General features: G+C 37.1%; 1 pseudogene; it reads right to left on the bottom strand.

Annotated features, from left to right (window-relative positions):
- Positions 1–5,358: 5,358 nt before the first annotated feature.
- LOC102826924 lies at positions 5,359–6,055 on the bottom strand (annotated as a pseudogene).
- Between the last annotated feature and the right edge of the window lie 479 nt (positions 6,056–6,534).

Here is a 6,534-nt window from a genome sequence, read left to right as displayed (position 1 = left end):
ATGAAAGCAGATGCGTAGAAACCAGAATTTGCTATAGCAACTGTGCAGACTTAGCTATGTTGTTGTTGTTAAGTGCTGTTGAGTCGATTCCGACCCACAGCAACCCTGTATAGGGTTTCCAAGGAGCAGCTGGTGAGCTTGAACCACTGACATTGTAGTTCAAATGACTTTGCAGTCTGACACATTAGCCCACAATGCTACAGTCTTAAAATAAAAGGACTATCTTCAAAACAGGGCAATTTTTATAAACCCTTCTCATGAAATAAAAACAGTTCGAGTGACACAGTGTCATACCTCATTTTTTCATGTGAAATAAACCAAGGATTGTTTATTAGAGAGAAATTACAAGAAAACCAAGAGAGAGGTTTGAAGGAAATACTATTTGTGCAGAGAAAAGCTGTAGTTTATGATGCATTCCGTAGCAAGGAGGAATTTAAGACAAAAAGTGGTGCGCTTTTCAATCTATTTCCACACTGGATCATACTGTCACTGGATAATACTGTCACTGGATAATACTGTTAAGAAATAACTTTCATGAACATGGCTTGCTAACTAAAACATGCACTGTAATTCCATTTTTAACAGTCATGGAGGAGCAATGGCAGTGAGAAACCACGTGAAAATAGTCCGTGTGGAGCACTGACCTCATTCAGCTTACAAGCACTCAGAATTCAATCCTACATATATGATGACAGTATTCAATTTTTTGGTCACATTACAACTCTGTTGTTGTTAACTGCTGTCCAGTCGGTTCCGACTTATAGCGCCTCTGTATAGGGCTTCCAAGGAGTGGCTGGTGAGCTTGACCCATTGTCCTTGAAGTTCAAACCAACTTTGCAGTCTAGTACATTAAGCCACAGTGCCACACCAGGACTCCATTACAAATCTATGTATTTGAAAATGTTCTTTTAAAAAGAGTATTCTTTGAATACAAGGAATATGGGCAAATTTTGCTATATTTACATAGCATTAAAACCATGTAATGAATTTGAGGGGATACTTTGTAAAGTCCACCAAAAAAAAAATTCCAGTTTTATATCTGTAAAGTAGAAATGTTAGTTTACAACAGATGTCAAAATTAGCTGTTTGTTTACAAACTGCTTGTCAAATAAACCCTAATAGTTTTTAAAGAAGAATTTTGCAAATAATTATTTAGCCAGGCATTTTAGGTATAAAATTAGTATTGAACTGAGTTTAATTAAATGAGATTAATGAGAAAAGCAGTGTATCTTGCCATGAATCAACTTTCAGTCCTCTTTTTAAATGAGTTTCAAAATAATTTGAAAACTAATTATGCCTATTATTTTGAAACTTGGGACATTGGCAAGAGATAATCATTTTAGTGGAATCAAGAGTCAACATACTCTGATTAATCACTGAGAAATATTAAACTCTTCTTCTCAATAAGTTAAAGAAACCAGAATTTGCTATAGCAATTCAAATTGATTATATTTTCTACTGAAGCATGAATTAATCTAAGTGTTATCCTGGGTTTTAGCAACTACTTAATGGACATTTCCTTTAGAAAATGAATACATTCATTTTTAAGCTCCTAAAATATATTTTATATATGTTATTTTCATAGTAACTTCTAATATATATATATATATATATATATATATATATATATATATATAAATGATTCAAGCTTTAGAGAGCTTCCTGAATTCAAGAAACTTAGTCCTGGTGTGGCACCATAGAATAAGCACTTGACCTCAAGGTCGGTTTGAACTACAAGGTAAGTGGTTCAAACTCACCAGCTGCTCCTCAGAAACCCTACATGTAGGGTTCTGTACGATAAGCACTGGACTGCAAAACACAAGGTGGGCAGTTAGAGCCCCCCAGCTGTTGCATGGCTCCTGCAAAGATTTACAGCTTCAGAAACCCTATAGTGGGGGAGGTTATGTGCCATGGAGTGAGAACTAATTCATAGCAACCCTGTGCAGGGTTTCCAAGGCTGTAAATCTTTACGGGAGCAGGAAGCCTCAACTTTCTCCTGCAGAACAGCTGGTAGTTTCGAACTGCTGATCTTGCAGTTTGCAGCCCGATTCGTAACCACTACACTACCAGAGCTCCTTCTAAGAAACCCTATACAGGGTTGCTATGAGTCCGAACAAACTTTACGGCACTCAATAGCAACATGTAAGTGATGAATAGTACTTTCTACACCACAGCATTTTTTTCCCCAAATTCTATGTATGTTCTGTACATTTCCAAGTTCTATTAAGAACTTGGCATCAGGATTGGAAGAAGACTCACTAACAACCTGTGATATATAAATGACATAATCTTGCTTGCTGGAAGTGAAGAGGACTTGAAATACTTAGTGATGTAGATAAAAACTACATCTTCAATGTAAAGACAACAAAAATTCTCACAACTGGACCAATAAATAGCATCATGATAAATGGAGAAAAGACTGCAGCTGTCAAAAATTTCATTTTGCTTGGATCAATAATCAACATTCATGGAAGCAGTAGTTAAGAAATCAAATGACATATTGCATTAGGCAAATCTGCAAAAGATATCTTTAAAGTGCTAAAGAACGAAAGTTCACTTTCAGGACTAAAGTCATAAACCTAAGCCATGGTTAACATCTCATATGGACAATAAGTAAGAAAGATCACAGAAGAATCTCGATACATTTGAATTATGGTATTGGAGAAGAATATCGAAAGTACAATGGACTGCCAGAAGAACCAACAAACTTCTGTCTTGGAAAAAGAAAGCCAGAATGCCCCTTAGAAGCGAAGCAAGGATGGTGAGACATGTCTCTCCTTCTTTGAGCATGCCACCGGGAAAGACCAATCCCTGGAGAAGGATATCATGCTTGGCAAAGTGTAGAGTCAGTGAAAAAAAAGGAAGACCTCCAATTAGATGGAATGACACAATGGCAGCAACAATGTGCTATACGGTTGTGAGGATGGCACAAGACTGGGCAGTGTTTCCTTCTGCTATGCAAAGGCTCACTGAGTCAGAACAACTGGATTACTGTCAACAAGAACAAGAACATCTGTGCATTTACGTATGAGTGTAAATTGTCTATTTGTCTTATTTGTTTTTATATTCCATAGTATATAAACAATATAATGACTAAAGATGCAGCTATGGAATTACACGCCCTTGGCTGAAATCCAATTCTATACTTTAGTGTTGTGTAAACTTGAGCCCTCTAGGCATCAATTTTCTTGTCCATCGATTATATTATTGTCTAACTCAGAAAGCTGGTGTACAAAATGAGTTAGTGTATGCAAAGTGCTTAGAAGAAAGTCCAACCCAGAGTAATAGCTAAGAAAATTTAGCATTTATTTTTATCCTTTTGAAGAAAATCCTTCAAGTTATATTTTATAAGATCTGAGCTCTGTTATATATTTATTGGACCAGCCCATGCAGATAACATCCTAGGATGTTATAGTTGGTATAGTTAATTTGCACAGCTGAGATATTCACGATGACACTCTTAGAAACAAACAAACAAAACCCCACACATGCTTGTCCCTTCTTCTGTGTGGTATTTTCTGACTGACTCAAATTATGAGAAATCCCTGGGCATACAAACAGTTTATTTACTAGCATGCTAATTGAAAGGCTTATGGCTTGAGTCCATACAGAAGTACCTCAGAAGAAAGTCCTGGCAATCTACTTCTGAAAAAATCAGCCACTGAAAACCCTATGGGGCACAGCTGTCCTCTGACAAATCTGGGAGTTACCATGAGTCAGAATCTGCTCATCAGCAATTGATTCCAAATGATTACAAGTTCGTCCTATGTGCTTCTCTATGTAACGTTCTATGCATCACCTTGCTCTTGTTATCTGCCTTTGTCTCTAGTTTCTATAAGCCTTGGAACGCCTTCTGTTATGTGACTATATTGTTCAACTCAATGACTTGACCTGGTCCTGTCTTTGGTATGTTTCATAGCTAAATAAAATCTTGCTGAATCAATGACTATTGTGTTTTGTACCTTATAACAAAATTAGTAGTTCTGAATCCGTGATTTGTGCTTTGTAATATTGGAAGCCTTAAACTTAATCATATTGTTCTGAACCTCTATTTTAAAGATGATGGTCAAATCAAAAACATTTTCACCCTTCTACTGGCATTTGTTTATCTCATGTGCAATTCAGCATCTATGAGATTCACTTTTTCATTTCTAAAATGATAGCGACAGCAATAATATTTAACCTAAGACAAATTCTTAATTTGCTCCAAATGCATCATTTTGCATGCATGTGGCTGCCTGCTGCTGATCTACTTAGTACAAAAGCTTTTGAAAAAAAAGTCTCAAGAAAGAACAAAAGTTGGTCTTACGAGCTACACTTTCTAGAAATTGCTATTTCTCAAAAAGAAAGAAATAGACTTCTAACCAATTTCTGTGCTATCAAGTCAAGTGTTATTGCCTTGATCTCAGGGATGTTTCAAAGAAATATTCATCAAAAAAGAACAAAAGCAGAGATAAAATAGAATAGATAATCTGAAACAAAGCTAATAAAAGAAGGAAAATCGAAATCATAAGTCAAAGTGAGAAGAATCAAATAATTGGAAATTGACAATTGAGATATAAAACACAGGAAAAGGGAGTTCACATATTCTCTGACTTAGTACAAAGGGCAACATTCAGAATAGAAACAGCCATTACTTTAATCATGTGCTTGAAGACGAGCTTATATAAATGAGAATAACAAAATCCAAAGGAACCTAAAAAGAGACTAATAAATCCATGCAAAACTGGCTTTAAAACTGCATTCAAAACTTTATTAATTCCTCCTAATTTTGAAATAATTTTTAGTACATATTTTTCTTAATAATGTATCTAACTCCTTGAGTAATATATATATATATATATCAGACGTTCACAAGTATTTTCTTAAAGACTGAATAAAGAAGATAATTATATTTTATAAATATATTCATTCATTCAAACAACTTCCTGAGATATTTTCCTGCTCTACTGACACTGCAGAGATCTACATTTTTGCATTTCTTGACATATGTATTAATACTAAAGAAAGTTTTCAATACAGATCTGGAAAAACACTACGATATCTATTTAAATTGTATATGAATCACCTTAGCATCATAGAATTGCTAAAGCATCACATGGATTCTGTGTCCAATGGCTTTAGCAGGAAGGTTGCTTTGGAATTTCGCACAAACTGTGCCACTATTTCTATAGGCTGAGTTACCTTTCCCAAGATTACTCTGGTTTTGTTAGGTCTGTCCCTGAAGTTACTGTGTTCTTCTTTGCTCTGTACACATAAGCACATCTCATGCCTAACTCGAATTCTGTTTCATCTCGAGCATAAATACCTTCAATTTTAAGAAGAGCTGTAGGCTCCCATTGGTTTTGAAGACCTTGTTTATAGCCAGCAAAAATGACCTATGGTGTTCTTGATGTACAAATCCTGGACTTTCTGCCAACTCTTCTTTAGCAGTGAAACCAAACAGTTGACAATTCTGCCAACTCTTCTTTAGCAGTGAAACCAGAAATTTGACAGTCAAGTGGGTGTTGTAAAAGAGTTCATCATCTGTCATCTTCACATGGCCAACAGCCACGGCCAGACATAGCACCTTCTTCATCTGGAACTTGAGGGTGGACTTCACCTCATCTACTTTAGCCACCATGTTCTCATTGTGGGTAAGCAGGGAAGGAAATTTGCCAGCCTTGTTCAGGCCTAGTCCCAGGATCTTTGGGATTTGCATGATCAGGGACTCTGGGGATAAAAAAAAGGCATCATACTTCTTGGTCAGTTTTTTCACTAGCTTCTTATTCTTGTTGATTTTCTTGAGAACCTCACTGTCCAGGTGAGGGATATCCAAAACCTTTGTTCATCACAGTGCTGCTGGTCCCCAAGTACACATACAGAGAACTTGGGGCAGGGGATGGACTTTATCCTGACGGTGCCCAAGAAGCATTTATCCTTCTGACAGTCTTAGATCTTCAAGATGATCTGCAGCTTCACCATTTCCAAAAGCTTCCAGGCAATTGCACTGGTTCCCATGGAGGACTTCCCGCACAGCCTCGTAGAGGGTGTCATGAGAGGCTTTGCTGCTCATGGTGTCTAGTGCCACAGCAACCAGACAAAAAGGTGATCATGAGCTTTTAAGAACCCAGTCACTACTCACCAAAGTAGTATGTAGAACATAGTCTCTGTGTACTGTGTTATGCGTATTGACCATTAGGTCCCTTGAGACCCAGTGACACGTTCCCTTAAGATGTTTGGTTATGTCTTAAGAAGTTTACTGAACTTTGCTCCCAATATGCTCCACCACACTCATTGATATATTTGCAGCAAAGGTAAATGCAAGGGTACAAATACCATGTTAAAATTACATGTATTTATGGGTATACTCCCAATCTCCTCCCCACAGCTGTTCACCTATGGTGGTGATGGTGGTTATGTGCCGTGGAGTAGGTTCCGACTCATAGCGAGCCTGTACAGGGTTTCCAAGGCTGTAAATCTTTATGGGAGCAGAAAGCCTCATCTTTCTCCTGCAGAACAGCTGGTAGTTTCAAACTGCTGATCTTGCGGTTC

Source organism: Chrysochloris asiatica, unplaced genomic scaffold (assembly GCF_000296735.1).
Source record: "Chrysochloris asiatica unplaced genomic scaffold, ChrAsi1.0 scaffold00003, whole genome shotgun sequence".
NCBI lineage: Eukaryota > Metazoa > Chordata > Mammalia > Afrosoricida > Chrysochloridae > Chrysochloris > Chrysochloris asiatica.
Note: the sequence above shows the minus strand (reverse complement) of the source record. Positions and strands in the feature narration are given on the sequence as shown.